This window comes from Balaenoptera physalus, assembly GCF_965194825.1.
Source record: "Balaenoptera physalus genome assembly, chromosome: 9".
NCBI classification, from domain to species: domain Eukaryota; kingdom Metazoa; phylum Chordata; class Mammalia; order Artiodactyla; family Balaenopteridae; genus Balaenoptera; species Balaenoptera physalus.
The window spans coordinates 3,599,550-3,621,318 of NC_138888.1; the positions used below are offsets into that span (position 1 = coordinate 3,599,550).

Genomic DNA, 21,769 nt, shown 5'->3' on the forward strand with positions numbered 1-21,769 from the left:
TTGTTGGGTAGAGTGTTCTGTATATATCTGTTACATTTAGTTGGTTTATTATGTTATTCAAATCCCCTATTTCCTTGCTTATCTTCTGTTTGATTGGTTTGTCCACTATTGGGAGTGGGGTATTAAAGTTTTTTTTTTTTTTTTTAAACATCTTTATTGAAGTATAATTGCTTTACAATGGTGTGTTAGTTTCTGCTTTATAACAAAGTGAATCAGTTATACATATACATATGTTCCCATATCTCTTCCCTCTTGCATCTCCCTCTCTCCCACCCTCCCCATCCCACCCCTCTAGGTGGTCACAAAGCACCGAGCTGATCTCCCTGTGCTATGCGGCTGCTTCCCACTAGCTATCTATTTTACATTTGGTAGTGTATATATGTCCATGACACTCTCTCACCCTGTCACATCTCACCCCTCCCCCTCCGCATATCCTCAAGTCCATTCTCTAGTAGGTCTGTGTCTTTATTCCCGTCTTGCCACTAGGTTCTTCATGGCCTTTTTTTTTTTTTTTTCCTTAGATTCCATATATATGTGTTAGCATACTGGTATTAAAGTTTTGAACTATTATTGTGGAACTGCCTATTTCCCTCTTTGATTCTGTTAATTTTTGCTTCATATGTTTTCATGGCCTTTTATTAGGTGTGTAAATGTTTGTAATTGTTATGTCTTGTTGCTGTATTAAACATTTGATTAACATATAATGCTCTTCTTTGTTTTTTATAAACTTTTTTGACTTAAAGTCTATTTTATCTGATATTAGTATAACCACCCCTGCTTTCTTTTGGTTATTTGCATGGAATATATCTTTCTAACCTTTTACTTTCAATTTATGTGTCTTTGGATCTAAAGTGAGTTTCTTATAGATAGCATGTATTTGTATCATGTTTTTTTAAACCTATCCTTTAAATCTCTGTCTTTTGATTAGAGAATTAAAATCATTTACATGTAAAATAATAACTGATAAGGAGGAACTTACTTCTATTTTGCTATTTGTTTTCCACATGTCATATATATTTTTCCCTTATCTCCTGCTTTATTGTCATCTTCTGTGTTTTTTTTTTTGTGACCCATTGAAATCCCCTTCTCATTTCCTTTTGTGTATATTCTTTAGCTATTTTCTTTGTAGCTATTACTATGCAGATTACATTTAACATTCTAGAGTTATAACACTTGAATTTATACCAGCTAAACTTAAATAACATACACAAACTTTACTCCATTAAGCTCTATCTCCACCCCTTTTATTTTTTTAATTTTATTTATTTATTTTTAATAAATTTATTTATTTATTTATTTGGCTGTGTTGGTTCTTTGTTTCTGTGCGAGGGCTTTCTCTAGTTGCGGCGAGTGGGGGCCACTCCTCATCGCCGTGCGCGGGCCTCTCGCCGCTGCGGCCTCTCTTGCTGCAGAGCACAAGCCCCAGACGTGCAGGCTCAGTAGTTGTGGCTCACGGGCCCAGCTGCTCCGTGGCATGTGGGATCTTCCCAGACCAGGGCTCAAACCCGTGTCCGCTGCACTGGCAGGCAGACTCTCAACCACTGCATCACCAGGGAAGCCCTCCACCCCTTTTAGTTGCTTGTCATAAAATTACTTCTTTATACATTGTGTACCCCAAAACATATGCTAATAATTATTTTAAATACATTAGTCTCTCCAATTATGTAAAAAACAAAATGTGGAGTTACAAACAAAAGTTACACTAATACTAACTTGTAAACTAGTTTTAAAAAAATATTTTAGCCTCAAATCATGTAGAAAACAAAAAGTAAAGTTTCAAACTGTTGTTAAAATAATACCAGCTTTTATAGTTGCATGCCTGTTTTACTTTTACTGAGATATTCATTTTTTTCATATGACTTTGTGTTACTATATGCTGTCTTTTATTTCAACTTGCAGAACTCCCTTTCTTGAAGAGCAGGGCTAATGGTCATAAATTCCCTTTTGTATCTGAGAATGTCTTAATCTCTCTTTCATTTTTGAAGTATAATTTTACTGATACAGGATTCTTGGTTGATAATTTTTTTCTTTCAGAACTTTAAATATGTTGGCCCACTGCCTTCTGGCCTCCAAATTTTCTGATGAGATATCTGTGGATAATCTTACTGAAGATCCCTTGTGTGTGAAGAATTGCTTCCCTTTGGCTGCTTTCAAGTTTCTTTGTTTTTTAAAAGTTTGATTATAATACATCTTGTATGTGTCTCTTTGAGTACACCTTACTTGGAATTTGTTAACCTTCTTGGGTGTTTATATTCATGTCTTTCATTAACTTTGGGAAGTTTTCAGAGATTTCTTTAAATATTCTCTACACCTTGTTTTCCTCTTCCAGGACTCCCGCACTGCATGTGTTTGTTGGCTTAGTGGTGTTCCACAGGTCCCTTAGGCTCTGTTTACTTTGAGTATGTTTAAACAGTCTTTTAAAGTCTTTGTCTGTTGATCTGCCATTAGTTCTTTTTTAGGGAGAGTTTCTGTTGATCTGTTTTTTCCTTTGAATGGGCCATATTTTACTGTTTCTTTGTGTGCCTAATTTTTTTTGTTGTTTAAAATTGTATATTTGAATGAAATACGTAACTCTGGAAGCCAGATTCTCCCCCTTCTCCAGGATTTGTGATTTTTGTTAGTTTGTTTTTCAGTTGCTGCAAGCTATCTCTGTTCTGAGGATCAGCCTAAGGTGTAAGCTCAAAATGTTCTTGGGTCTTTTCTGAGCCTGTGTCTTTACCTGAGCATGCATGGTATGTGCAGTTGTTTTTGAATGTTTTTAATGTCTTTAATGCTTCGCTCCCAGAGGGGAAAAAGAGAAAAATGGAGGATGGGTAAAAAGAGAACTGGCCTTTTAAGTCCCCTGATAGTCTCTTTAGCCAGAAGAGAGGGCCTTGCAACAGTTGGGGGAAGTGTAACAACAGTGGATGCCCTCTGTTTTGCCAGCACCGCTGAAATCAGAAACAACAATCAATGACCAGATTGTAGGCCCTTGATATCTGGAGGAGAAGGTCCTTTTTGCTCACCCAGACTCCCACAAGCTGTGTGCAAACTGCTACAGGAACACTGCACAGCTGCCTGCCATGGGAGTAGGGGGGAAGGTAGCTGGTACTGTGCTAGGAGCCAAAATCGACCAAAATTAACTGTAATTTACTATCCAAGCTTTTGCTGGAAGTTGCAAACCTTCAATAGACTCCAGACTTTCAAAATAATTACATCCAACAGACTGTGCCAGTGCAGTTGTTGTCTAGAGCGGGAGACTAATTTTCAGAATTCTCTCTCTCCCTTCATGCAAATCTTGTAATATGATGTATTTTTCCCATTAGTTTGTATTTCCTTGTTTTTAAGATGTAATTTTTACCCCAAGTCCTCATTCATTAAAAATCCTTTGACACAATAAAATGAAGTAGCATCAGTTGTATTGTATATTCTAAATGTAAAAATTTTATCCATAGTGCTAATTTTTATTGCTTTGAAAGACAGTTTACAACAAAACTAGATCTTTAATACTTTGCTACCTAATCTGATTTTATATATATAAGTAAGTAGTGCTTACTTTTCCTTTAAGTGAGCTGTTTCCCTCAATTAAAGTTCTGATGTTTGGACCCTTATGAACTGTACCACCATTTCCCAGACCTCTTCAAGGTAAATCTGTGAAACAGATTTTTTAGAAAATAATTGTGAAGTGTTTCATACATGTAGCTTTAGGTCCATACAAATTACAGAAGTAACTTATTGAGCTTTTACATAATGTGTTGAAAAATCAAAGTTTTACATGACAACAGAATTAATGACAAATATAAATGAAAGAACCAGCAGTATGTTGGAGTGGCTTGTATTGGCTCAGCCAGTTGATACATTTTCAGGAATTTTATGATCCAGATGATATCAAAGTTGGTAGCTTGAAATCAGCCATGGTGGAAGTATTCACACCACAGCAATCAACAAATGCTATCAATACAAATCAGAGTTTTGCTTCTTTTCCTTTGATAGAGCTGGGTAAACATTTACTTACAGAGCAATGAATTCCTCCCATTGTAGTCCATATCAAGCTACCAATGTGAGGCCACCAAACAGGGAATTAAGAAGAGATAAGCGGTAGCACAACATTATATAGTATTTCTATCATACAGATACAGTAGATATAAATAATCTCAAGGGTATAGATAACAGTAAAATGTCATAAAATAATTAGAGAATGATGAGTTTTCAATATTTATTACCTTTAAAATATATTCTGTTTAAGTTTATATAATTAAGTTTTTAATAATGGCTATTTTAACGACCATCTTGCAAAATTCTTGAAAGTTTAATAATTGGTTCTCTCGAGCCCGTGCAAGCTGGTTTCAGCACATGATGGGAATATTTATACCACAGAGACTGGAAAATGCCACAAATCAAAGCATGCTTTCCCCAAGGAGTGATTTGTTAAACACTTACCAGCTCGCCACTGGAGATAAACCCTACAGTGAATCGAGGTCTGCCTAAAATCAGCAAACATTTTTAGGGGTTCGGTGATCCTGGGTCATGGCCTGCAAAGTAATATGGAAATTACTGCATCTTGCACCTCCCATTACAAAACAGTTAGCTTACTCCTGGAAGTCTGTTCAGGTCTGGAAGAAGCATATTCCATACCTGAGAACACTCTTGGCCCTATATGCTGGATAGCACAAAAGGTTGGGCTTTGATTAGGACCCAGAACAAGCTCAGTCTGCCTGTAACAGATCCAGGCCATGATGCAAATGACTCTGCTTCTGGTGCCACATGACCCGACGTATCCTGTGATGTAAGATGTATCAGTGGCGAGAAGGACTGGGTTACACAAAGGGGTATGGAGGTTATGCTTGGTCCTGAGGTCATTCACTTGGGAGCCTATTTGTGACACTTGCCTTCTAGTGATGTGAAACGGGTAAGTTCCACAGCAGTGGCCTGCTTCATTAAGAACATCCTTAAATTAAACTGACGTTGTTTTTTCTACGAGTGTGGGAGAACTTTAAAAAAGTTATTCAACACTTAGCATATTTTGTTACCATTTGTGCTTGTTGCCTAATATTACACAAAATATTTATATTTTTTGCTAGTGTTTGGCATAGAAAAAAATTACAGTGGCTACTAGCACAATTTGGGGTCATTGCCATGATTTGTGCTAGCCACAGGCTGTTGTAGCAGAACAAATGTCAACACGGTTGTTCCAGGATAAACTGTGATACTTGAAAAAGTCACTCAGCTCTTTGAATATTTCAGCACCACTTGTATTTGTTATCCAATATTCATATAAAAGGCCTTTGATGATTCTTATATTCTGATTTTAGACAAATGTAAGGAAAACAATGACACCAGCCACATCTATAGGTTCATTCATTGTAAGCCAAAATTACAGCTTCGAAGGTACTAATTCAATCTTTATGTTTGCAACTAAGTCTTTAATGAGTTACCTTATCACTGGAAACATGACAACACTGTGGATTCTTTTGCTCACTTTTCCTGCAGCAGGCATTCAGCAGTGTCAGTGTACATTTGTGTGTGCCTCTCTGGTCAATACAATAACAGTAACTTACCCTGAAGCCAGTGGCTTTGACATTTCTAGTTTGAAAAGCTATTCCAAACAATTTTGGGCTTTTAAAGAGTGCATCATGTCTACATTTAAAATGTTCATTTCTTTTTTCTTTATACACTGAATGATTGGTCTCAAAATAACCTTGCAACTTAACTGGTACCGCAGTACTATTTGAAAATGTTCTGTTGCATAAGACAGGATAAGGTAAATTTTTAAAGCCAAGAGAGTGATCTTTTATCATATTTTTGTTTCTTATTTACGGTTTCACCCTGTTTCTTTGGGGTAGATTCCTCCCTTCCATGAGTCAGAGAATCTTCTGATAGGTCAGTTTCATCTTCTTCAGGATCTTTAGACATAAATAGTGCAGCTGAAGGTTGAGAAAATGAGTTTACTAAGCACCCCTTTTAAAGCCAATGATCTATCCTTAAATATAAGAAAATACACTATATATGAATTTTATTTTTAAGATAAAATAATTAAAATATTAAATTCTAAATAATAATAGTTTTGGATGAAGTGTACTTTTTCTGTGTCTATGTAGATACAAAGAAAACTTAGGAATTCAAATTACTACTTATTGGATGTTAATGAAGTTGCAGAGACTGTAGCAGGTGTGACCAAAGGTAGCAAATAAAAGCACTGTGAAAGTATTGAGAACATGAATTAGCCTCTGAATACTGATATCCTAAAGCTATGACCTTAAAACACTGTAGAAAATATTAGGATACAAAGGATGCCTTCCATGAATCATGAGAGGACATGTAGCCTCTGAAAAATACAATGTACACTTGTGAGAAAAAGGTGAATAACATTTTAGTGTGATTATAGAAATATCAATAGTTTTTACCTGTGAGTCCTCTGAATTTTCTCTGGGAGGCCAGAGGTCTCTGAAGTACATGTTGATAATTGCTGCTACTCAGTGAAAATGATGAATTTGAATGCAAAGCTAGACTTCCAGCTATGACTGAGTGAAGAAAGCAGCAAATTCTCTTCTCAAAAAGCAATTATAAAATGGACAGTCATGGACAAAACCAGACATTTTAGTCTCTGGCTATCAATCAAAGGCATACAACAATTGGAGAGGCATTTATGATTTGTAAACTGTGACCTTCGGGTAAGAACTGTGCGTGTTCCTCAGGTTATGGCCTGGAGCGTCTTCCGTTACTCCCTGTCCCCTTGGTTGGAGCAGAGGTTCTGACAACTTCTCTGCCACAGGTGAAAGGGCTCACTCAACTTGGAGGCCATCCCCTCTCCCCCACTTACTGGAATTTTGGGGGCCAGTGAGTGGGGAAGGGTTGGCAAACAGCCGAGCTGCGCCAGCCTGAGACTTAAGTCAAGATTGAGGCCAACATGCTCCTGGCTGAGGACATGCACACGTTCCTGGAGGAACCCCTTGTCTCTTCACAGCTTCTGCTGGTCACCCTTGCAAAGGGCCCAAATGACATAAAACTCAAGCAGACCTGAAAATTGTTTGAATTTTGGATTTGCTCCCCTTCTGATGGACAGACCCATCACAGCTGATGGAGGATGAAAAACCTCACGTCAGAAATTAGACGACTTGAATGAAACAGATTCCTGGGAAAATCAAATCACCAAAACTGATGCAACAACAAATAGAAAATCGGAACAGGTCTTCAGTGATTAAACATATTCCCACAACTAAAAGCTTGTCTCCAGATCACTGTACCGATGAACTGTATCAAATATTTTAAATGGAATAATACCAATCCTTCACAAACTCTTTCAGAAAACAGAGGAGGGGGGAAAAGCTTCCCAACTCATTCTATGAGTAATGTATTAACCTGATATGAAAACCAGACTAAAACAACACAAGAAAAGTATAAATCAAGTCCCTTCTGAACATAGATGCAATAATCCCTAAATAAAATTAGGAAACCAAATCCAGTAAGATATAAAAAAGATGGTATAGTATGACCCAGTACAAATACCAGTTGGTTTAATATCAATAAATCAATTATTTAAATTTATTAAAGTTAAAAAAATGTTCATCTTAATACAGAAAAAGCATTTGACAGAATCCAACATCCATTCATGATAAAAACTCTCAGAGAAGTAGGAGAAGGGAACTGTTAACTTGAGCAATGAGAAACAAAAAGTATCCAGATTTAAGTGGAAAAACTAAATCTGTCTTTTTCCCACAGATACATGGTCCTGGATGTAGAAAATTTTAAATATTCCATAAAAAACTACTAAAACTAATGAATGAGTGAGCAAGGTCTCGGGATTCAAGGGCCAATATACAAAAAAAAAGTCAATATACAAAAATCAATTCCATTTCTATCTACTAGAAAGGAACAATTGTAGATAAGTTAAGAAAATAATTTCATTCATAATAGAATCAAAAAATTAAAAGCTTAGGAATAAATTTAGCAAAAGAAATGCAGAATTCATATACTAAAATCTATAAATCATGCTGAGAGAAATGAAAGAAAAATCTAAATAAATGGAGACAGATTTTATGTTCATAGGTTGGAAGATTCAATATTGTTAAGATGACAATTCTCTCCAAATTGATCTATAAATTCAATGTAATACCTATCAAAATCCAGGAGGTCTTTTTTGTACAAATTGAGCAGCTGATTATAAAATGTAAAGGACCTAAGAAGAGCCATAGTCATTTTGAAAGTGTAGTTTAGTATTGAGGAGTCACATTACTTGATTTCAAAACTTACTATACAAATGATATTTCAGACCCTTTGTTACTGCCATAAAGATAGGCATATAGATCAGTGCAACAGAATTCAGAGTCCAGAAAAAAATCCCTACATGGTCAAATGATTTTCGACAAAGGTGGCAAAACAATTCATTGGGAGAAAGGATAGTTGTTATAGAACAATTGGGTATCCACATGCAAAATAAAAAAATACCCTTTCCTCATATTGTAAACTACAATTAATTTAATATGGATATTGTATCTAATTGTAAGAGCTAAAATTCTGAAATTTCTATCTAGGAAAAGATATTCATGATGTTGGGTGAGGCAAAGAGTTATTTTATACAATACCTAAAGTATGATCTGTAAAATAAAAAAAAATTTTTGGAAAAATAGACTTCATTAAAGACTTGTATCTAGAATATATAAAGAATTCTTAAACTCAATAAGAAAATAAATAACCCAATTTAAAAATAGATAACAAATTTGAATATGCATTATCCCAGAGAAGATATGCAAATGACCAATAAAGGCTGCTCAACATCATTAATTATCAGGGAAATGCAATGAGATACTGTTCTACGCTCACTAAATACATTAAAACAGACAGACAATGTCCAGTATTGACGAGCACGTGGATAAACTGGAATCTGTACGATTCACTTTTGGAAAAATAAAATGGTAATAGCTCTCTGGAAAACAGTTGGTCAGTTTCTTAAAAGGTTTAATGTACCTCATTACTCATCAGATCCACTCCTAAGTGTCTATCCAAGAGAAAGGAAAGTGTGTCCATACAAAAGATACGTATACAGTTGCTCATAGGAGCATTGTTCAGAATAGCTCCAAACTGAAAACAATTAAAATGTCCATCAGCTGGTAAATGGATAAAAACAAATGTGATATATCCATATAACGGAGTACTATTTGACGATAAAGAGAAATGAAGTACTGATGCATATTCTAACATCGATGAACCTCAAAATATGGTGCTAAGTGAAAGAAGCCAGATGCAACTAGCTCCATTTTATGTGATTCCATTTATATGAAATATCCAGAAAAGGCAAATCTGTGAAGACAGAAAGCACATCACTAATGCGGCTGGGCTATGGATGGGAGCAGAGATTAACTGTAAATGGGCAGAAGGGAACTTTCTGGGGGAGGGAGTGTTCTAACCTGGATTGTTGAGAGGGTTTCACGCCTCTCTAAATCGACTGGAGTCACTGAATTGTATACTTACATTGGGTGAATTTTATGGTATGTAAATTCGACTTCAATAAAACTGCTAATGAAAAAGCAATATCAATGCACACTTCTTAAGAGTGGCTACAATTAAACACACCGACCGTATTGTTACGAACATTTCTTAGAGAAAATGTGGGCTAAATTCTCTCACAAGTCTACATTTTAAGATGTAGCTTTACAGCATGACCACTTTAGGCGTGTTGGGAGGGAGGGTGAGGTCAGCTGTGCCACGCCTGCGTCAGAGTCTTACCAGCTCCCGCAGCCTGGCTCCCGCTCAGCTCCATCCTTGGTTTTCCAGAAGATCCACCTAGCTCTGTCAGTTTGTCTGTACCCTGTCCCCAGTCCATGTGAATAGATTCAGTGTGGGGTTAAACACCTGTGCTTGTCCTATGGGGAGAGCAGAAGTTTGGGTCCATTCGGAGGCTCTCTCTGATGGCAGCAGCCTCAGCGGTTTATCTTCTTGCACAGGTGGTCATATCCTGCCTCATTCAAACTGCTGGCTTTCTTGACTCCTTCAAAGACGTTAGATCCTTGGCTCTCCAGCCTTGTACTTCCCGACTAAACCGCCTGTGGTTGCAGCCCTGCCAGAACCCCGTTTCTTCAGGGCTTGTCACCACTCTGCATCCCTTGCTTGTTCAAATCCTTGAAATGACATTGCCTTTTACTGGGAACTCTCACCGTCTTTCCCCTTTGAAATGTGAGTCCACTCCAGAGTTTCCCTGGATCTGATCCTCTTTTGATTCCTGAATACTGTCTGTGAACTGGACTGAATCTAGAATTTTTACAATTAGACTGTCCCACTCCTCTCCACTTTGTTCACACATACCCAGAGATAAATGCAGGTGTCTGGAATATCCTAATCACTTGCCAAGAGATGGCCTCTTTTTGGCAGTTGGAACACGTAGCTACGGAGTCTGGGGACCCAGGTGAGAGTCTGGACCGGCAGTGATAGGAGAGACTCTAGTATTGATCGATTTCATTCCACAGATAGTTAAGGAACAACGAGTCCAGGTGCAGGCAGGAAACTAGGCACAGGAGGTACAGCACTGAACAGAGTAGAGACAGCTGTTTGTGTCATGGAACTTAGTTTATTTTAGCAAGGAAAGGGATGATTTAACATGCAGACAGATGGAGCAATGGGGAGTGAGGAGGGTCACGATGGGCATCTCTGGATGGGCACTGGGGTCAGGGCAGTCTTTCAGCAGGTCGGGAGGCTCTGGTTTCATCAGATTGGACTACATGCTCTCCAAGGTACTGTTTAGCCATAAAATTTTACATTTTGTGAATTTTTAAAAGGAAAATTTCTAGCTAGGTATTCAAATACTGTGGATTTAAACCAAACATCCTACTGAGGAAAGGCTTTGCTTTTAAAACACTTAAAAAAACAGCAATGATGTCATTTGAAACCAAAGATTTAGGACTTAAATTTATTAGCACGAAAAATATACACATATAGACACAGGGGTGCATGCGAGACTGTTTCCTTTAGTACTGTATATGATACTGGGAACCTTTCCAAGTGTGTGTGTGTGTGTTTGTGTGTATGATTAGTTCAATCAAATAATATAATTTGGCCAATTGACTTCTACTTAGTTATATACAATGTAGCATATGCTGTGGAGCATAGCTATGTAGCGTAGTCATAACATGATGGTTATACCTATAGTTACTTACATATAAAATGTTAATAATATATATTATAGTTTATAAAAGCATTTTAAATGTAGTCTATGTAGAATGACACTATTTTATGAAATGTGAACTATATTTACAGTGTATTTAGGCATAGAAAAAATACAGGAGACACCTAAAATTTTAATGATGTTTAATTCTGATTTTTGTATGGTATTAAGTGATTTAAATATTGTTTTCATTTATTCACATTTTGTAGTCTTTCTCTGCCCTTTACATATTTATATAATAAAAATGAAATAATAAAATTTACATTTATGAACATGACTGGAAGGCATTGTAATATTATGATTTGATTTCTTCAGATATTTGCAATGTACTCATCACAACCTTACAGACATAAAAATAATATATACGCCTAGGAAAAGTTGTTTGAACCATTCCAAATAGCTGTTGAACTATTGGACTATAGAAACCTAATTTTACCCATTGACTTTTTTATTTTGTTTTTTTTTCTTTTTTTGTTGTCTTTTTTTTCTTTTTTCATTTTTTTGTCCTTTTTACCCATTAACTTTTTCTTTTACTTTGTTTAATTTATAATCTTTTCTTTTGTTGTATTTCTTATTTTCAGAAATAATTTATGTATTTAGACATTTTTGCTGTGAACATTCACGTTACTGAATCTCTTAGCATTATAATGACAGATCAATAAGGAGATATAATTTATTTTTACAAGGATCATAAAAGTAAAAATAATTGAAACAATTTTTGAAAAATTTTACCCAACATGTATTAGGTAGGCAAGTTAGAAATGATAAAAGAAAGGGTATTTCTGGGGAGGAGGACATTTGTTTCTCTAGAGATCACATGAAAAACTGGGGTGTATGAGAGAAGGAACAATATACTGTGAGAATTCCTGGTTTCTTTTCTTAAGTGTGTTTAAAAGGTGCAGGCTGGCCTTGCTGACAATTGTCTATGGGTTTCTCACTGCCTTTGCCATTATGATGGTGGTCTTTTTTAAGAAGAGTTTGTGTCTGTGCTTCCATTGTCTGTTATTTCTCCCATTGCCCCTTTGTCCTCCAAGCCACTGCAGGCCACACAGTTATTTTTCTGCATTCGTTCAGTAGCCATTTTTAAGTATCTACCATTATCTGGGAGATGGGGTGACCCTCCCGCCAGGGATGGTCAAGTCCCACATTATCTTTTAAGAAGTTTTAGGTGCTATAGATCACTCTAAAGTAAAATAAGGTAGACTGAAACTGTCTAAATTGTCACCTCAAATAAATTTAGAAATATGAGATAGTTTTGTTAAAAGCATAGTTTAGTCTACTGATCTGTATTTAGTTTCTCCTCCTTTGTCTAAGGATTTAATGATTGAAGACAACTAGAAGATTTAAAGAAATGATTGTGCTGCTAGCCATTAATTCACTCATGGAGGATAACAATGGAATAAAGAAGAATAATAATCTAACAGGAAAAAAAACTTTTCATTTCCTCATAAGATCCTGCGGAGATGTTGTTTTATATGTATTTGATATACTTGTCTACAAATATCAGGGTTTAGTATTTTACTATCTCACAGTATTAAAATAAAACCACCTATCAAAACCTTTTGCCATTTTTTTCTTCTTCGTATAACATTAATGAACATCATATTTTCTTTCTAAGGTGGTAAGAAGAAAATTATCATAATATTAGTTGCCATTTTGGCCTCAAACCTCCAGGTTATTTTTATATTAATATCTGTGTTCCCATTTCCACAGCCTTGAACCTTCTGAAATGTATGGTTAGGTGGGTTTATATTTTGAAATGTTCATTTGATTTGTTTACTCATTTTAAACTATTATCAACATTTTATGAAAATAGTTTCTGGTAAATTAGAAGAGGTCATGATGTCACATATGGATGAATTCTTTGACCTATATCAGATAGTTGTTTAAATTTTATATTCAGTATAATAGTGGCTTCAGGTCTATTATACAAGGTATTGATTTTATATATACTTTTGGTGCTGTGGTAGATATGAAATTATTGAATTAAATCTGTTCATTCACTGAAGATATATCTTTTGATATTTTCAGACTGAGAACATAGTGGGAATTGAATAAATATTTATTCATAATCATCACTAATAAATGTATTTACTGTATACTCATGGATAAATATGATCAAGTAGTTATATATCCAATCATTCATTTAACAGATATTTACTGAATTGTCTACTTCACGTCAGAAATAGTTCTAGGCACTGAAAATATAGAATTCTACAAGAGGTATTTTTGCCCTCATCAAACTTTCACTGTAGTGTGAGTAGAGGGAAGACAGACAATAAAATAATAAATTAGCACTTTTTATATTATGTTTGAGGTATGAAGAAAACAAAAGCCAGGGTAAGGGACAGATGAGAGGCTGTAATCCTTATCGGGTATTCACGGACCCGATGATAGAGCTCACTTTGTTGACTAAGGTGAAAATGCCTAGGCACATGGGACTTCTGTATAATGGGAAATCCCAATGAACATTATTTTAGAACTAAAATAGAAACACATTTAAGTGTATGCAATAAGAAATGAAAGAGACAAAATGCTAAAATTTCAACCCAAGGGAAATATTTGGGGAGTTGAAGCTTGTGTACCCAGAATTTATGTAGATCTTGTGTGCCTGAAATTAGATTTAAAACATGATTATCTAGGCCAAGTGCCTCATACCTGAACCCCCTATGCTTATTTTATCTGAATATATTTCTTTTTATAGATCATTCTCAGACCTATGATTAGGAATCTTCTTTTTTCTTTTTACTTGTGGCATAAAACAAAAAGGAAATAACAGGAAAGAGAATCACATAAATAGTGGTTTTCATGCTGTGTTCCTTAGAATTATGTACTTCTAGAGAAGTGCTTCAGAGGCTTCAGAAATGTTTGATTCAAATTTATTTTAATATTTTAAAACTATAATAAAATAATAGGGATGTTTAAATGTACCAAGTTTTAGTCTATTGGAGACCACCAGGAGAATAACTTTGTGTTGTTGATTCAACTTATTTTTAAGAAGAACTCAGATAAAACTTATAGCAACCTATCTGTATATTTGTTTGAACTTCTTATAAATGTGTCGTATTAGTCAAGTTTTGGCTCTGTGCTCTCAGCTTTTTTTAAAAAAAATAGTTCCGTGCATATTTAATCACAGGAACATATACAGGAGTTGGCTTATTGTGTGTTTGGGTGTTTCTTGTTATAAGAAATTTGTATTTGTGTTTGTTATATATTTAGTGATTCAACATTGAAAGAAAAATTTGTAAATATATCTCTTTTAAGCTTCTGAGTCATTTTAATCAAGAGACCTTTGAATTTGTAAGGCAGTCTATAAAGCAAACAAGCAAACAACAAACGCCCCAAAGCAATATCTTTTATATCTTGTTACTTCTGTGAACTGTTTTGGGTCTCCAAAAAAAATTCAGAAATAAATCTGATCCTCAGGCTGATGTAAGACTACAGATGTCCTTTTTTTCTCAACTGGTTTTAACATGTTTCTCCATAACTGTTCGAAAGCAATTGAACTAAGATTTTCCCCAGGAATAGGAAATAATAATTTTAATACTACCATGAGAAGAAATAATGATTCCAGGGCACCAACCAGTAAGGCCAGCAGCCCTATAAACCTGCTACAAGAGTGAAATTCGTTTAAATGAGTGTCTCCTGGGAAAATTGGCAGAATCATTCTAAAATACTTTTAATATGAGAAATAACATATACTTGTTAATTTCCTAGTTACCCAAGGGCCAGATTAAAAAGATTTGTTGCAGTCAAGGGATTTTTCAGGGTTATGATATCGCCCATCAAACATCAAAACATGAGGTGCACAAGACTCTGAAAAAATTCGGTAACTTTCATTTTTACATGCAGTAGTGAGTCCCTGGGAAATAAGTAGATGCCCTTGACACTGTACCATGGTTAGTTTCTGCTGCTCCAGGCATTTTGCTGAACACTGTTTTTACCTTTATCGGCATGCAGTCATAAACAGTGCCAGGGAATGTTGAAATAAGTACGTGAACTTATTTGGTCTTGTTTACAGTAAGAATTCAGAAAACATGGGACTCATGAATAGAATGAATGCTTATTATTTTTATGTGCTTAAATAATTGAATGTGGTTGTTTTAAAAATTAGAGTAGAATAAATTTGGAGCAAAAACAAACAAACAAAAAGACTACAGATGTCCTTCATCAACGTCTGTTTCAAAATTTTATGTTAATCAAATAGCTTCTTTGTTCTCATTTGTTGACCTTATAATGTGATATATAATAACTTTTAACTCTGACAATAAATTTTTACTAATAAAACACATGTCAATTAAGGTTTGGTTATAGATAATAGAAACCAATCTAATTTAGCTTAAAGAGAAAGAAATGTATTAGGCAACTTAAAAAGCGTTGGAAGGGCAGGAGGGGTCAACTCTAGGTGGAGTGGCCAAGACTGCCAGGCCCCAGAATTTCACTTCCTCAGCTGGGACAGGAAAAATTGCTCCCTTGGCTCCAGGAAGCCCAGAGAGGCAGGAATCTGGTGGCTGTGGATCTACGCTGTCCCTGCTTTCATGCTCCCACTTCACCCCATTCTGAACTCAGTCTCCCATCAGCAGTACATCTGATTAGATGCAAGGAAATCTGACAATGTGCTTTTTCAGTTTCCAGCCTGTGCAAAACAGGAAGGAGGTTTCAATGGAGGTTGGAAGTATATCTGCCACTATATTTCTTTTAATCTATTTAATGTATTGGGTTATTCCATGTAAGATTTTATTTGGAAATAAAAACCTGCCCTGTTAGAAAAAGTTTGGAAACTAGTGATACAAGCACCAAAATTTAGATTGTGATATTCAGTACCAAACACTGTAGATCTTCTGATAACAAGTGGATGGCTCTGCCTGTCAGTAAGCACGTTGATTTGAAGCCCCTAGAATCTGCTGTCATGGCTGCACCTGTGCTCCAGAACCGTAGCCAGTGTGTTTAGAGACCTCAAGTTTATTGGGATCATAGTAGAGATGAAGAATATTCAATCATTTTATCTCAAATAATGCTGTAATTTGTTTTCAAATTCTAGGTATTTAATACTATAGCTATGTTTGGTTATTTTTTATAGTGTTAATAGAAAGTCATCGGGCTTCCCTAATGGTGTAGTGGTTAAGAATCTGCCTGCCAATGCAGGATACACGGGTTTGAGCCCTGGTCCGGGAAGATCCCGCATGCCGCGGCTAAGCCCGTGCGCCACAACTACTAAGCCTGCACTCTAGGGCCCGCAAGCCACAACTACTGAACCCGTGTACCACAACTCCTGAAACCCACGCGCCTAGAGCCCACGCTTCACAACAGGAGAAGCCACCGCGATAAGAAGGCCGCACACCGCATCAAAGAGTAGCCCCTGCTCGCTGCAACTAGAGAAAGCCCCCGCGCAGCAACGAAGACCCAACGCAGCCAAAAATAAAAATAAATAAAATAATAAATAAATTTATAAAAAAAAAAAGACATAGTGTTGGTCTCTAATGCATTTTTCTATTTTGTGGTTTTTTATTGAAGTATAGTTGCTGTACAATATGGTATCAGTTGCAGGTGTTCAATATAATGATTCACAATTTTTAAAGGTTATACTCCATTTATAGTTGTTATAAAATATTGGCTATATTCCCCATGTTGCACAGTATATCCTTGTAGCTTATTTTATACCTAATAGTTTCTACCTCTAATGCATTTTAATTTAGGAATGTGACCTCTTGTCTCTGCTAAGTGGTTATCTTCTCGAACTTCCAAAATAATATTCTAAAAAATTATTTCTCCCTGGGCTATACTTGTTCTACTGATCTCTACTGCATAGGATTCTGGAATTATTCTGTTATCAGTTCTTTTATCAATTTCCAGAGAACTACAGGCACAGCATTTTTTAATTCAACAGTCTTTTCTGCAAATATATGCTTAATTCACTTTTATAATTGATTATAAGTAATGGATGCTGAAGAATAATGAATTTCATAACAATATTTTAGCCTTTGTAGAAGTACAGCAGCAAGATTGCTTTGGATATGCAGAAGAAAGTATAATTTTGTTTTCTTTATCTGATTTTATGCTGCTCATGGATTACATTTCCTACTGATAGAAAACATATAATCTCAGCAACTGAAGGTCTCAGTTACTTCTGCTTTAAAGCCTACTTTTTTGCATTAACTTGGTCCCTTTGGAACTTGGTATTCTCCATACTTAGTCTTAGGTAAATACCTAGCACTAGCATTATAAGAAGGTGCCAAACTGTTTTCCAAAGAGGCTGTGTGAGAGTTCCAGTTTGGGACAGCTTCTTCCTAAATTTTCTTTCTTCTCTCTGACAGTTGCGCACATAGGGAAACTCGGAAACAAGGCAGTGATGGTGAGCAGCCTTGGACCCTTTAACACCGTCCTCCTGGGTTCTGTTGAGCTCACTGCTCAGGCTTGTCCGGCTAACACGCTGCAGGGCCTGTTACTTCGCGGTGAAGCGGGACAGGGCTTCTCCTGCCTGCCGGCTCTCCACGTGCACCCGTCCCTGCTGCAGCTGTCAGCCCCCGAAACCCACCCTGAGTTCCCAGCGACCCATGGCTGGAGCGGCTTTGTCCCTCCCTGTGAGAGTCCCTCGGTTTGCTGCCTGTGCCCTCGTTCTCCAGTGAGGCTGCTGAACGCCTGCAGGGTGCTTTGAGGCGGGATTGAGGGAGAGGAATGATGTGGGTCAGGTTGCGAGGTCGCAGTCAATATGGAGGAATAACTTGGAGGCTGGGGACGGCGCAGGACACGTTAACATTCCCTCCCCTCCCCCAGTGCCCCCAGCCAGTGCTGAAGTGTAGGGCCGGAGAATGTTCTAGACAAGACGGTATCCTGAATGGTCCTGGCGCGCGCTGCACGAGGAGCTAAAGCCTAGGGCGAGTCATACTTTCCTGTTCAATCAGCTTTATTAAGGCACGATTACATACAATAAATCTGACCACTTTTAAGTATGCAGGTCAGTGAGTTTTCGTGAATGTATTGTGTCATGTAACCATCACCACATCAGCATTGCTGTCACCCCAGAAAGTGCCATGTGCCTCTTTGCAGCTGAGCTCCCCTACCTCATCCCTCTCTAGTCTCTGGCAACCTCTCAGCTGCCTTTGTCCTGTTTACGGAATTTCATATGAATGGAATCATACAATATGCGGTATTTGCATCTGGTTTCTCTCACTTGGCGTAATGCTTTTCAGACTCGTGTCTGTTGTGGTGTGTATCAGTGCTCTGTTCATTTCTGCTGCTCAGTAATATTCCTTTATTTGGATGTATGACACTTTTAGCAATTTATAAATTTCCAGTTGCTTCACATTCTTTCCTTTTAACTTTACCATCCTAATGGGTATGTGATGGTATCTCGTTGTAGTTATCGTTTGCATTTCCCAAACAACTAAAGATGGTGAGCATTTTTTTTTTTTTCAATGAGCTTATTTGCCATTTCTATGTCTTCTTTTGTGAAGCATCTATTCAAATATTTTGCCCATTTTAAAATTGGGGATATTTGTCATCTTAATATTGAGTTGTAATATTACTTTGTATACTCTGGACACAAGTCCTTTATTAGATATATAATATTATGTATCTCCCAGGCTGTGGCTGTTTTTTTTTTTTTCCCCCAGTAGTGTCTCTTGAAGAGCCAATGTGTTTAATTCTGACAAAGTCTGTTTTATCCATTTTTTCTTTTATGATTTTTTTCCCTAATCCAAGAAATAAATTAACTCAAGATTTCCTCTCATGTTTTATAGTTTTCACTCTTTTGTATATGTCATTTCAAATTCGTTCATTTCAAGTTAATTTTCCTATGTGGTGTGAGATAAGGGTCAAGATTTTTTATTTTGTTTTGTTTTTCTATGTGAATATCCATTTATTACAGCAACGTTTGTTAAAAAAGATTATTTTTTCTCTGGTGAATAAAACTTTGGAACCTTTGTTGAAAAATCGCATATATCCATATGTTTATTTCTGGATTCTCTATTTTGGTTCATTATCTATATATCTGTCATTAGGTTGTTTCCGTCACACTATTTTATTTTGGTTTCCAGCTTTATTGAGGTATAATTGACACAATTGTATGTATTAAAGGGCACAACATCAACATCACTAATCATCACGGAAGTACAAATAGAAGCCACAATGAAATATATCTGCTCACACCTGTTAGGGCATCCGTTATCAAAAAGACGAGATAAATGCCGGTGAGGTTGTGGAGAAAAGTACCATGCAGTTGGGATTAATACAGCTTTATGGGAAGCCTTAGAATGCAGTGTAGCTTCTACAACTTCCTTATTTTTCAAAATTGACTTGGCTTCTCTGGTTCATTTGCCTTATCATGTAACAGGTATCTTTCTCTATTTAGGAGTTAAATTTCTCTGATCTTGCGCCTTGTGACCTTACTGAATTCACTTATTTATTCTAGTAGTGTTTTGTGTGTGTGTTTTGTTTTGTTTTGCAGATTCCTTAGGACTGTCTACCTAGGTTATCATGCCATCTGTGAATAAAGACTTTTTTTTCCTTTCAGATCTGTATACCATATATAATATTTATATTATATGTAATATAAATTATATAACACACACTTTTTTGTCTTATTTTTCTGGCTAGAACCTTCAGTATAATGCTTAATAGCAGTGGTGAGAGAAGATATTCTTGCCTTGCTCCCCATCTTAGGGAGGAAGCAGTGAATCTTTCACCATTAGGTATGATGATACCTGTAGATTTTTCATAGATGCTCTTTATCAGGTTAAAGAAATCTGCTTAAATTCCTAATTTGCAGTTAGCTTCTATCCTGAAAGAGCACTGACTTTTTTTCAAATATTTTATCTCTGAGATCACAGTCTTTTCGCTGCCTGGTGGCCACTGTCTAAAAACCTTCGTTTCATGCATTTTGTCTGGTTATCTAGTTGTTGATGATTGGAAGGCCATTTCTGTTTCAGTTAATCCTTCATGAGCAAAAGTGGAATATTATTTTAATACTATAACTAATGTCACCCATATCAAACTTCAGACAAAGTGAAAATGAATGTTCAGTGATTCATTGCTATAAACTGCTGTTACTTTTAAATTAAGTAAAAAGTCTTAATATGGAATTATCGACAAGTCATTACTTCTTAACTGATACCAGAAATGTTGAAGAAGTAGGGTTGTGGGAACAAGAAAGAGTCAATATGCTAAAAATTGTAGACAATTAAATTCTTTGTTCAGTTCTAGTATTTTTTTGTTAGTGTCTCAAAAACATGAAGTATTTGCCTGGTTTCTTTGTTTTATTCCTTTGGTTGGTATCAATAATAAATAAAATGTATGTTCAATGCAAACGTACATATTCCTAGAGAATAAGCAATTTTCTGACAGAACTGTACTTCGTGTAGGGCCATCCTCACCCCCATGGTTCAGCTGCCCACTCCCCTGCTAAGACCCCTTTGCTCCCGCTGGCATGAGCAGACTCTGTCCCTGAGGGTGTTTCCCTTCTTGGCCTGTCAGCTGGTCTGAAGCAGAAAGAGAACCGCTCACAAACGTCAGCTTTCTGCAGATGATTTTTGTTTTTTTTAGCAAAATGAGACTCTTTAAAAGTTTTACCGTTTTCAGTGTCACAGAAACAAAAAAGAGAGCCAGTGTTCTAAACTTTATCTACTGCACACTTGAAATATACTGCAGAATAAATAGAGTGAATATGAAGTAACTTCATAGAAAAATAATAAAGCCCCTACTTTAATTTTTCCTTTGAACAGCTTTAGATTAGAACTTTCATGATGTACAGATTAAGTTAGCAGTAATTAGACTATAACAGACAATAGTAACAGGAACATCTTCAATCAAAAGTAAAGTAAAAGATTTGCACAGAACTAAAGACTTTTGTATGACATTTTCCAATTTATTTTATTTATCATTATTAATGTTATTATAATTCAAAATGATATGATTGAGTCAGTAAAATTTAAACCTTTTTCTGAGTTCTTAATGTTTATCATCTATTTAGTCCCAGGATCTTCTCCTGTTTTCATATCAGTTAAGATCTCTGGCTAGAGGCTCTTCAGCGGGGCTAATGGCGGACTCTGGGAGGGCTCGTGCCAAGGAGTACTTCCCAGAACTTCTGCTCCCAGTGTCCTTGTCTCGGCTGTTAGCCACAGCCACCCCCTGCCTCTACAGGAGACCCTCCAGCACTAGCAGCCATGTTGCTGACAGGATTTCGGTGCTCCGGCTGGGTGTCAGACCTGAGCCTCTGAGGTGGGAGAGCCGAGTTCAGGACATTGGACCACCAGACACCTCCCAGTCCCATGTAATATCAATGGGCCAGAGCTCTCCCAAGGATCTGCATCTCAATGCTAAGACCCAGCTCCACTCAACGACCAGCAAGGTACAGTGCTGGACACCCTACGCCAAACAACTAGCAAGACAGGAACACAACCCCACCTGTTAGCAGAGAGGCTGCCTAAAATCATAATAAGTTCACAGACACGCCAAAACACACCACCAGACGCGGTCTTGCCCACCAGAAAGACAAGATCCAGCCTCATCCACCAGAACACAGGCACTAGTCCCCTCCACCAGGAAGCCTACACAACGCACTGAATCAACCTTAGCCACTGGGGGCAGACACCAGAAACAATGGGAACTATGAACCAGCAGCCTGCGAAAAGGAGACCC

At 36.7% G+C, this 21,769-nt stretch overlaps 1 protein-coding gene across 1 annotated transcript in view; it reads left to right on the forward strand.

Moving 5' to 3' along the window:
- The window catches only part of PDE10A (phosphodiesterase 10A), a 307,742-nt gene that overhangs the window by 148,173 nt on the left and 137,800 nt on the right, over positions 1-21,769 (forward strand).